Raw genomic sequence first — 12,708 nt, forward strand, 5'->3', positions numbered from 1 at the left:
GCCCGCCCTCCCTGGCCCCGCCCCCGCCCCGCCCCCATCTCCCAGAGCAGAGCGGCTGCCATTGCCTCCTGCGCCCCGCGGTGGGACGGTGGGCTCCGGCCCGCGCGGGACTTCATCCACCAGAAACGCGAGATTTGAGTTTCCCCTCCAAGAAGATAAACCCGCACTTAAGGCCAGGGCCCAGGCAGCTGCGGACCTGCAAACGTGCTGCCCGTGCTCGGGAGCGCGCGCCACGTGCAGGGCAGGGACGCCGAGTCCAGCCGGCCGCACCTGCAGACCGCAGCCGGCCGCCGCGCAGCCCCAGGTGGGCCCTGCCAAGAGCTGCTTCCCCGCTGGGGTAAAGCCGTGCGGAATAGGTGAAACAGAGCCGGCTAATTCGTCACACCGGAAACCGAGAGGGTGCTAACGACCTGACTAGGCACTTTCCTGGACTGTAAGGAGACTCATTGCGTCCTGCGTGAGGATTGCGTCTTCAAAATGCTTGGGGCCACAGGCGTCTCGGGTTCCAGGTCTTTAAAATATTTGAAGTTTTTGCACGTTGGGCATGGCACCTAAATCTAAATACGAAATTCGTTGTATGTTGCATATGTAGACTTCTACCCATAACCTGAAGGTGGTGTAAGCCATGTTTTTAATGCACCTGCGGTTTTGCGGGGCCGTCACTGAGATCAGATGTGGGGTCTTCACTCGCGGCGGAAGGTTCCTCCAGCCCTAGATTCCCGGCACGGATTCCAGCGTCCTCCACATTGAACACCAGACGAGCTGCTGAAAAATGCACATTCCCTGAGTCAGAGACTCCTGGCTCCGCAGGTCTGAGAAGCGAGTAAGGCGTTTCCTTTTAAAGAGTGATGCGGAGTAATTCGTAGGCGCAGAGAGGTGTGAGGGGCTGGGGCAACTGAGACCCTGACGTCATTCATACTTAAATGATTAATGAGCAAAGGCAAGCACGTGAAACGAGAAACAGTTTGAAAATGTTTTTGCTGAGATGTTTCACTTTTTCGAGCGTTCAAGACTGTGGAGTGCAATGGGAAGGACTTGCCCACCTGGGTGAGGAAGATACACCCCGACCGTACCAGCAGGTGGAGCAATAAAACAAGAAATAGGTGCTTACTGCTGTGCTGGGGAGACCGTGGCCCCAGAGGACGCGGGAAGGTAAAGGAATTCCTCCGCGCTCGTTTACCAGTCGGGAAGTCCTTGCAACTGTTCTGGATACCGCGAAGCAGCAGCGAGCGCGTCTGCGCCTGACCCGCGAGCGGTCCGCTGTGAGGACGCCAGCGACCGGGGAAAGTGGTCTCAAAACTGCCTGTGCCCTGCCTGGACCTCGGCGCCATCTGCTACCGGACACGACCAGAAACTGCGGATGAGCACAGTCCTCCCCGGGAGCTGCGCCCGCCCCCGCCGGGGGTGCTGGAGGAGGGTGTCGGGGAGGAGGAGAAGTCCTGGGGCTCCTGCAGGGCGCCTGCAGGGACAACGTAAGGTCCCCGCCTCAGGGCAGATGAGCCGTGCTGGGGGCCAGGCCTGGGGGCGGTGATGACACATGAGAGAGACGGGTCCCTAGAGAGGATGGACAAAGACCTGAGCATCCAGACTGCCAGACACGCCCCTTCGGTGTGACCAGCCCCGCCTGTCCTGTGGGGGCAGTTGCACATAAAGGGGCGATGGCAGAGGGAGACCGAAGCTGCATCTGACAGCCAGTGACTGGCGTCCCAGCCCGTCCTTGGCACAAGGCAGCCGAGCCTCAGCTGTGCTGGGCAGTTGCCCCCCTCCCACTTGCCCTTTTCCCCTGGCCCTCTGCCTCCGGCCTGGTCTTGGCACACACACTCCTGCGCCTGGCCTGGCACAGCCCCAGCTCCTCACCTGTCCCCTCCCCTCCCCTCCCTGTGCGGTGTCCCTGCCCCTGAGCCCCGCCCCCCTTGCTCTCTCTGGAGATGCTGGGGCACCTTGCCAGAGGCTGCTCCTGCCCTCCTCCTGGTCTGGACTGCGGAGCTGAGCCCTTTGTCCGTGCCCTGCGTTTCTGTGTCCTTGCAGGTCAGCACTGTCTGACCATCCCCACCTTGAAAATGTGGGAGAGCCAGGCTCTCAAAGCCTGTACACCCACATTCACTGCAGCATTCTCAAAAAAGCTAAGGTGTGAGAGTGCCCTGGGGTCTCTGGACCCATGACCGAATCCACAAAATGTGGGGCCTCCACACAGTGGAATACTACTCAGCCTTGAAAAGGAAGGGGAGTGAGATTTGGGCCGCAGCATTGAAGGACCTTGAGGGTGTGGTGCTGAGTGAAAGAAGCAGATACTGTGGACAAACACTTTCCTGAGGAACTTGGAGAAGTCAGATACGCAGGAACAGAAAGTCGGATGGTGACTGTCGTCAGGGCCTGGGAAGTTTGTTTTTCAAGATGAAGAGATCATGTGTTCTTCAACCCTGCAGTCTCCTGTGCATACAGAGATGAGTACAGTGGCAAACTTTATCTCGTGTATAGTTCACCATGATAAAAAAATTTGAGAAAACCCGAACTAGAAACATGAAACAAAAGTAACCCCTGTCTCTGTTCCTTCCTCTTCATTGCTGGAAAGCACAGCGTTTCAGGGTCCTGCTCCCACTCTGGCCCTCCTTTTCTCTCTGTGTGGACAGAGACGGCGCAACTGGGAGCACTGCTGCGTCAGTCCACGGGGTCCCTGTCGCCCACCTGCTGGCCACACTTCAGGGTGCCGCCTGCTCCGCCCAGCCCAGCGGTCCTCGCTCAGGTCTCCGCAGCTCTGCTGTCCACCCTGTCTCGGCTGGGTCTCTGCTCTCCTCCTTTCTGGGGCGCTGGAGCCTTCGGCAGAGTAGGTTCCCAAAGTGCAGACCTGGGTCCCGGCCCCGCCCACTGAGCTGGAGCGAGGGCATGCCGGGGCCCTGCTTGCCCCAGATGGGCTGCAGGTGACCCAGATCTGCGCCCTGGGAGCGTGGAGCAGAGGCCACACCTGCCTACCTCCGCCTCGCCGCTTGGGCTGGTGCAGTTGCTGCCGAGACTTCTGGGGGCTGTGTAAGCACAGTGGCCCCGTGGTCTGCACCTGCCCGTGCTCTGCAGTAATACCGCCTGGTGGCAGCAGCAGGAGCAGGAGGCAGGCGGACTGCTGCCTGTACGCACTTCTAAAAGTAAGGCAACACCAGGCTTTATTCATACGGCCCTGCCAAGTTCAGGACCCCCGTGAGTACCAGAGTCCCTGGTGCCCAAGTCCCTTGGGAGGTGCAGTGCAGGCAGTCACGTCCACCGCCAGGGAAAGTCTTGAGCTGCGTTGTTCAGGGGCCGAGGAGGACCTGCGTGCTTGGCACAGGTGCGTCATTTCCGACTGTTCTCTGCCCACAGTGGCTGAGGCTGTGATGTGGAGCTGCAGGTCTGCAGGGCTGACTGTGTTTAGGATGCTGGGGACCCAGGGCCCCTTGGTCCCTGGGGCTCCTAAGTACATCCGGAGGGGAGGTGGAACCACCTGCTGCAGAGCGTGGCCTGCTGGCAGCGACGATCACCTGCCACGCTCGGGTCACACAGTTCCACTCCATACCAGCCCCCCCCCCCCGGGTAGAACGTGGCCTGACCTTCTGCTAGGATGGCATCACGGTGGGAAATACAGAACGACGTGCCCACGTGCGGATGCCAGGAGTGGCACACTGCAGAGAGGCATCGCTCAAGCCGTGGCAGACCTACCTGCTGGACCAGCGTGGGAGAACAAGTCCTTGCCGAATACAGATGTTTAAAGGATGCATTTCATGTTTATCTTCTTTTTGAGACTGGGTCCGCTGCTGCAGCCCCTGCCCCATGCCAGATCTCTATAAGCATGGAATAATAGGATCGCTTATAAATGCAGCTGTGGGATAAATCAGGGTCCAGAGCAGACATGCAGTTCATAATTCAGCTGGGGCCCCAGTTTTTTGGACAAACACGCAGCCTGTTGTGGTACACTTAAAGATGTTTTGAGGTACTAATGACCCTAAAATTAGGGAGGTTTGTATTTATCCACCACTGGTTGATCTCTAGTCTGAGCAAAGCTACATCTCCACCTCTACCCAGGTTGGTTTATGTTAGGAGAAATTGTCCCTCTGTTTCTGAATCTGTGATATGCAAAGGATACATATGAGAGTGGGCTTTGAACAGTGCCACTTTCAAAATGAAATTTGCATTATCTCAAGCTGTAGTACTAAAATCACATATATGTAATTACACTTGGAAATTTCCATTTCTCCCTGTGTTTGCTAACAAAAGCCCTGGGTTTCTAACTGCTGTAAAATATGTGTGTCTTGTGGCAGTCTTGGAGGGTACAACTAGGCCAAAGTAGGGAAGATTCCAGTGGTGAGGCAATGAATCTCATCTGTGTTACTCTTTAATTATTTTCATATTGATGCCTTTAAAATTTCACCCATCTTCAGTTACTTCAATACAAAGAGCAAAGGTAAAACTCTTGCATTTTGTTTGCTACAAAATCTTGGCCAATCATACTAAGCTAGTGCACATGATGAGCCACTGTCCACAGTGAGAACTTTGTTCCTGTGACGATGAGAAGTGTCCCAGAGAATTCCACTGGCAGTGTGCTCTGGGTGTGTTGTGGCTTAGATCCACATTGTCCTTTGGAAGTCTCCTGTGTGCGTGGAAGAGGCTTGGACCATGGGTACCATATGCATTAGTGGGTGAGTTCATGGCTGAGTGTGCTGTTCGGAGGTGTAGCCTGCTTGGAGGTGGTCACTGGGGTGTGACCTGGGAGAGTGTGTTCTTGTTCCCAGGTCTTCTCCACCAGGCCCTTCTACCATGCCATTTCTGCTTTGGAGCCAGTTGGCCATGGACTGAACTCATGGGAAACCATGAACCGATAACCCCCTCCTTCTTTTAAGCTGCAGATACTGGGTATCATGACCTAGCAGCAGCAAAGCTGATTAATACAGGGAGGGTGTGTGCAGCCTGTGGGGTGGAGTGACACAGGGTGAGACAGGAACCAGTGGAAGCAGAGGCTGAGGTCTCAGCTGGGAAGACCTTTGCTTCCAGGTTAGCCTACAAATTCAAAGCCACTGCAATTAGATGTTGTATTAGGAAATGTTGCATTAGTAAGAGGTAAAAACTTTCATTAACATGGACATAGAAAAATAAATCATCATGGTTTTAAGAAGGGAAGGGAGGATAAGGCAGTAGCTCCTTTGCACATCTGAACACTGTTTCAAAACAGCGTGGGACGGGAACGGAGAGCACAGACCAACTGCAGATGAGGAGTGGACGCTGGTGGAGAGTGGCACTGGATATCCAGAGATGGTTTTCCGGGCGGTGGGAACGAGATCAAGGCTTAAGTAAATGACTAGTAGACTAATGTAGTACCTAGAGGAGAATCACACTGCATTTCTAGCTTCCTCTGTAGACAGAACCAAATATTTGATGAGTAAATGATTTGCATATAAAAAGAACATTCTTACCTGCGAGTGAGAGGTTCTGAGTTTGATTCCTGGTACGAAAAAAAAAGAACATTCAAAGAAAAGCCAGGAGAAGGAGGTTTCATGACTTAGAAGACCTAGGAACTGTAAGAGAAAAGATGCATATAGTTTAAAATCTAGAATTTTGAGTAAAGGGTACCATAAATAAAGTACCTGAAAAATGACATTTTGGGGGCAAATACATCTGCCACATACGTGACAGGTAGAGCTTGGTGTCTATGACAGATGAGGGGCTCTTGCACGATCTTGAGAGATGGAGCCACAGGAATAGACAGCTCAGCAAGGGGCATAGAAACAACCAAAAAGATGTTAATGCCCTCCAGAAGTCCGTAAGATACAAGGGACAGCGGCTTCTGGAATGGAAAGGGCCACGGGGCAGAAATGCCATCGCAAATGCACAGCTGCCAGTCAAAGTGACGTCAGACTACGTGACATCAGTACAGGAAGTCGAAGTTGGGGAGGATAGCTGAACACCTTGGAAAATCATGTTTTCCCTCGAATGCACCTCTGAGCCCAGCCTCAGTCAGGTACGGGGTGGGATGGGGCCGTGAAGGCGGATGCAGGCAGCTAACAGCTGACCTCTGTTTTCCCAAGAGCCATTGATGGTGTGTCTGAAAATTCATAAGCAGCAAGTCAAGACAGAGACTTCCACGGAGGTCATGGCAAAGAGGCTCCAGGATGCTGGTTCAAGGGGGTCCTGGAGATAACGGGGGGGGCAGTCTGGAGAGCCACTGGCCCAGACGCCTGCAGAGACCTCCCCTTGCATTGGGTTAGTAATATCCTTTAGTTATTGTGGGCTGATCAGGTCCGCAATCTCCCAAACAAGTGTACAGGGAAGGCTAAATAAGAAGAGGCAAATGGAATGATTTCAGAGCTCCAGGAGGATTGAAGCCCAGTCATAGAATTTGAGATTCTCTCAGGGCTAAGACCAAGACCTTCTCTGGGTGGCCTGTATTTATTTGAAGAGCAGAATTACTCAAGGACTTCTTCAAGTAAGGAATTAAATTAATCCACTCAGGAGTGAGATGCCTGAGGCTGTAGTCTTTACCAAGTTGAGATCAGATCCAGGTGTCCTTGACTGTGATCTTGTCTTATCCTTTGAGGCTTTCCAGCTTCATCCGCTATTGCACGTTTTAGTAGGGATTAGCAACTCACAGAGGTTCACTTACTATGAGTCTGTCACCCAGTTCCAGACAAGCAGCCCATGGAGAGATTTACAAATAAACATAAAAAGCCAATTGGTTTATTTAAGTCCTGTTCGGGGCTGCTTCCTAGTGGTCCCCATCACCCTGTGTCTCATTGGCCAGGAAAGTGTGACGTGCCCTGTAGGAGCCAATCCCTGGCACTGGGATGACATGTCTCTGAGATCAGTGCGGGCCAGCCCTGGGCCCTGGGCTGTGGACAGAGGCATGTTCTGCTGGGAAGGAGCAGGAGGACCTTGAAGTGGCTTGGGTCATGGCCACTACATCTATACGTCAATGTTCTGTCCCCAGGCATGGGTTCTTCTAACACTGCACACCCATGGTGCGCCAGCGTTGCTCTGCTTCAATTGCTGTCTCAGAATGTGTTCTAGTATCTGGTAGAACTACTCAGCCACTTGCTTTATTTTCCTTTCCAGGTTAGTGTGTAACATTTCCAGGGTAGTGTGTAACTGCCCTAGGTAGGATGTAGAATTCCTTTAACCAAGCGGTTAAAGCGATAGGTGTTGTATGAAACAGACCTGTGTTCCATATTGACTTAGGATAGGACTGTTTATGAGCCTTGTACCCTGGGAAAGTCCCTAACCTCCATAAATTTAAGTTTCATCATTTATGAAATGGAAATGATACCAATTAATTTAGATGAAAGGAACAAATTACTAGAAGGACACGACTGCTAAACTGTCTCAAGGAGAAAGAGAAAACGGGGTAAACTTACAAGAAAAAAACTGTCAATTAGTAATTTAAAAGCCACCCACGAGGAAAAAATTCAGACCCAGATGGTTTCACTGGTGATTTTGCACATTAAAAAACTAGTTAATATTAACTCTTTACAAGGCGAGGAGGAGGAGGAACATTTTGCAAGCACTCGTTTTTGAGACTGCTGTTATGGTTTTAAGGAGGCTCTAAAAAGGCTCCTGAGCTCAGAGGCTCACCTTGGAAGGTGTGTTGCTTATTTTTCCCTCATTGCTGGGACAAAAATATCTGACATCCAAAATGAAGGAAGGAAAGGTTTATTTAGTTCACAGTCTATGGAGGTTTCCATCCATAACTAGCTGGCTCTAGGGCCGGGTGTCACAACACAGGGGCAACACTTGAAGGCAGCAGAAGACAGCAAAAGCAACAAGAGCAAAAGGGAGAAAGCAAGCCGTTTTTCCTCCCTTATTTGTAAGCAGGCTACCCCTCCACACCATCTCCCTGCCCTCCTCTGGCACAGGCTCAGGGTGTTTACACAGTGAGGGTCCTGGCCCCCTGCTGAGTCACTTACTTAAAGTTCTAAACTTCTCAAGTTGACACAATGTCTTAACTATTTCAGAAGGTGAGTGGACTTCTGGAATGTTCTGTGAGGAGGTGGGGCCTGTTAGAGGAAGTGGGTCTCCAGGCTGTGACCTCTGCCACGCTGCTACCATGAAGTTTCTGCCTCATCACGGGCCTAAACGCCACGGAGCCCGCCAGCCATGGACTAAACTTCTGAAACCATGAGCCTTAAATAAGCCTTTTATAGAAGATATTTTGTCACAGCTACGGAAAGCTAAATAACATAGCAATTATCATCTGACAGCAAACTCAGAAGAAAAAATCACAACAAAACTGCAAGCACAAATCCCTCATGAATATAGGGCCAAATATTCTCAACAAACTATTAGCAAACTTAATTTAAAGTATAAAAAAGATTCCTCGCTCTGTCCAACTGGGATTTACTTCAGCAATGTCAGGTTCATGTAGCATCCATAAATCAGATAATATATGGATGGTGCCAATAGACTAGAGAGCCAAAATCACATAGCCAGCTCAATAGGAAAAGCAGGAAAAGCGTTTGACAAAATTCAGCTTCCTTTCCTGATTAAAAAAACCAAACAAACTAATATGGAAGGGAACTTCTTCAAGCTGATCAGAGTATAGCCACATCAAATACTGCACCTAAAGGTGAAGCACTGAACACTTTCCTTTGAAGATCAGGAACCAGACGGGGACCCTGCTGCTACCACATCTACTCAGCAGGGCACTCGGGTTCTAATCAGGCTAGTAGGGCAAGAAGATGAAGCAAAGGCATCCAGATTAAGAAACAGTGGTGAACGTCTCTCCTCCTGCAGACGACGTGGTCTTGTACATGGAAGATGTCAAGGAGGACAGCAGAGAACCACTAGAGCTAGAGAACAGGCCTGCACAGTCACAGGACACAGTGGCAGTAGCAAAACTTCAGGTGTATTTCTATACACGAGCAGTGAACAAGACAACCGTGAAGGGAAGAAAACAACCCACTTGTAATTGTGCTAACAAGGATAAAATGTTTAGGGATAATGTTTACTCCATGGTGCACTAAACTTATACTCTCAAAATAACAAAGTGTCGTTGAAAGAAATGAGGGAAGACCCTAAGGGATGGAGGACACACGTCCATGGCCCGTGAGTCAGGGGACTCGGCGTGGTAGAGATGGAGACACCCCACAGCCACCTGCAGACTCAAATGCGGCCCCTGTCAGAACACCAGCGGCTCTGCAGAGCTCCACGGGCCGATCCAAAGGTCCAGGCGGTCACCACAGAGACAAAAGGCACCAGGATTGCTGTGAGAAGGCAGAAGACATTTGGGGCATTCATGACTTCTGACTTCAAAGCTCCAGTGATCAAGACAGTGCGGCCCACAGGGATGGACAGAGATGTGTGAAACAGACTTGAGAACTGGCCTCATACTGGTGGTCAGTTGCTTTCTGACAAGACAATCTAATGGAGAAAATGGGGTTTTTTCAACAGAAGGTGTTGGAACAATTGGATTTTCCACATGCAGAAGAATGAAATCAGACTACTGCTTCACGCTGTATACGAACGTGAATTCAAAGTGGCTCCAGACCTGGAGGTCTGGAGAACTAGAACTGGGGAACTCGAGAAGAAAACAGGGGAACAAGTATTTCTGGGCTTTGATCGGGCAATCATGTCTTAGATATGACAAACATAAAAAAAGAACACAAAAAGAACTCTGACGTCACCAAAATCAAACACTTCTGTGCTCCAAGGCCTTTGCCATTGTCCCAGTGTTCTTGAAAGGATAACGCACCAAACAGGAGCGATTGTTTACAGACTATATTTCTGATACGGGGGAGGATCTAATCTATAAAGAACGTTTAAAACTCAACTATGAAAAGGCAACCCACTTGACAATGCGCACTGGATCCAAGGAAGAAGATATCCAATACCCAAAAAAAAATGGAAATATTTTAATACCATCAGTTTTGAAGAAAATGCAAGTGAGGCTCCAGGGAGATGCCACTCCCAGCCCACGGGGATGACGGTAATAAGAGCCCGTCTTGGTGAGACCATGGAGAAATAGCCCCTCCTCCACCGCTGATGGGAGAGTGAAATGGAGCCCGGAGGCTGGAAGCTGTGATCTGGGGTAAACACAGTGGTACCACGCGGCCCACCAGTTCCACTCCTGGGCTCACACCAAGAGGAATAACATTTATGTGTAAGCTTATGGCAGCTTCACTTCACTAAGACTGAAACACTCAGCTCAAACAGCCACAGCTGACGACCGGCCCAACCTTGTAGGCCCTCCAGGGAAGTGTTTTCCAACAATATGAGAAGAAAATTCTACTCCCTGCTCCATCCAAGATGAACCTGGGAAACACAGTGCTAAGCGGATGAAGCCGTCACCAAGGACTGCATAGGACCCCATTGGAAATTATTCCACATGCCCGGAACAGCAGCTCTGTATGAGTAGAATTAGATTAGTTATTTGCAGAGCTGGGGAAGTTGAGGCAAAGCGGGGGTGACTCTTCATGACTGCCAAGTTCCTTTGGGGTTGATAGAAATTTCAAAGCTTGGGGGGACAGTCATACAACTCTAAATACATTGCAAACCGTTGTGTTTTACACCTAAAGCATACATTTTAGAGGTGGATTCTCGGGTAGCTCAGCAAAGCTCTTATAAAGTGGGGGTGGTGAGAGGAGAGGAGGGGTGCTGTGCAGAAGAAACGAGGAGTATGCCGTATGCTGTACACCGTGTCTGGTGCACCCCAACACTTCTGAGCGCACTGCTGTTACTAATCACTACTCACCACCATTCAGCAACGGGGTGTCTCACTGTGATTGCCACCCCTCACAGGCTGGGCCAGTGCCAGAGCATTTGCCTAGCATGCACCAGGCCCTGGATGGCACCCCCAGCACCACAAAACAAAGCAAACTTTATATTGGCTTGGGAAAAGTTAACATCTTAGCTGGGTGCAGAGGTACACTTATAATCTCAGCTCCTTAGGAGGCTGAAGCAGGCAGATTGCAAGTTCAAGGCCAGCCTGGGCAACTTGGTGAGATCCTGTCTTAAAATAAAACTAAAAATAAAAAGGGCTGGGGGTGTCCCCCAGTGGCAGAGGACCCCTGGGTCCGGTCCTCAGTACCTCTGACAAAAGAAGAAGTCTTCCCAGATATTCATTTTTCCATCCAAGAGAAAAGCAGATCATTCCAAAGCACATGTCACTGCCCCTCATGTGGATCGAGCTGCGTGATCCAGCCCCGCTCATCTGATGCCAACAGGTTCAGCTTGTTGGGGCCCCCGCTCCCCTTCCCCCTCACTGCCCAGCCCCCGAGGCCCAGGGTCATCACAGCCTGCCTCCTGCTCACTGTGCCACCCTGCCTCTGAGCTGCAGCAGTGATGGTCCCTCTGCCCCAGCTCTCTTCTTGCCCCTGTCACCCCGAGGACCAACGACCTCATCAGCTGGCGTCACTGCATTTCCCGTCATGCCTCTTCCCGGTCCTTGTCACTACGGCCGCCTTGTGCACGCTGCATGTCAGTATTTGCTGTGCGGAGGCCGCCACGCTCGCTGCCCCAGGAAGGTCGCACTCTGGAGAGGGGAGCCCTGCTCTGGCCCCCCATCACAGATGAGGGAGTCAGGGCTGGCAGGGGGAAAGCGGTCCCAGCAGATTGCAGTCCTGGCTGCTCTGAGCCGCCAGGGCCACTCAGCTGCGAAGTGACAAAGGATTCTGTGCGTGTGTTTGTCTGCCGGGTCGCTGCGTGTGCTCTGCCGTCCAGCGGCGGCTGGGTCGGCGTTCCAGTGGATCACGCGGAGATGATCGGCTCTGCAGTTGCACACAGCATTGGGCGTGGCTTCTGCACGCTCTTTGGCCCTGGAGACGAATGGCCGGACACTTGGTTTGGTACAGATTTTTAAAAATATGCTTGATGTGTGTGACGTCACGGTGAAGAAGGCTATCGCTGGTGGAAAAATCAGTTATTAATGTGTGCTAAAGATGCTAACTTGAGAGATACATTCTGTTTGTACCATACTTATATTTATAACTGCTGTGAGGATCTTAACATGGTTCCCAAATATGACCTGGAGACCGTAGTTCTTGCATCAGCTCCGTCTCTCTTCCACGCCAATCCTCCTTGTTCCTCTGGCACATTTGACGCTGTTAGGTGAAGGAAGTACATTCCTACGAACTCAGAGGACAGCAGGAACTGATAACTTCCCCAAATTTGGCTTTCATTAATTCACTCAAGGATAGCTAATAAATATCTGAAGAGCCAACGTCAGCAAAGCAGGCAGTATGAGGACAAGAGAAAGCACCAGGAGGAGGAAGTTGGGGTGATTACAGCACTCACCCTGCCTCCATGCAGTCGTTAAAGAACTGTGTGCGGGCTACGTTTACTGTCATTAAAAGTGCACCTTTCATGTTACTGGAGCGAGCTCTTTGCACACTGCTTGTGTCACCTGGACTCTTTGGGGGACATCTTTTCCCACCTCTTTCTTCCTTCCCTCCCTCCCTCCCCTCTCCCTTCATCATCTCCTGTGTTCTTCCTGGCTCCTCTGCTTTTCTCTCTCGTATCTTTCCTTTTCTATACCAGTCTTGAACTACATAGAGTACGTCCCACCTATGCACACTGCAGTGTAAATCTGGGCTCTGTGTTTTGGTCATTTCTGCTCAATGGGACAAAATCCTGATACCTGCAATTTAAAGAGCAGGAGTTTATTTTGGTTCATGGCTTCAGAGGGTTCAGTCCATGGTCAGCCAGCTCTGAGGCAGGAGCATCATGGTGGAAAGGCCTAGGGGAGGACTCTGCTTACCTCAC

The sequence above is a fragment of the Chinchilla lanigera genome, unplaced genomic scaffold (assembly GCF_000276665.1).
Source record: "Chinchilla lanigera isolate Chin_1 unplaced genomic scaffold, ChiLan1.0 scaffold00081, whole genome shotgun sequence".
In the NCBI taxonomy this organism is placed as follows: domain Eukaryota; kingdom Metazoa; phylum Chordata; class Mammalia; order Rodentia; family Chinchillidae; genus Chinchilla; species Chinchilla lanigera.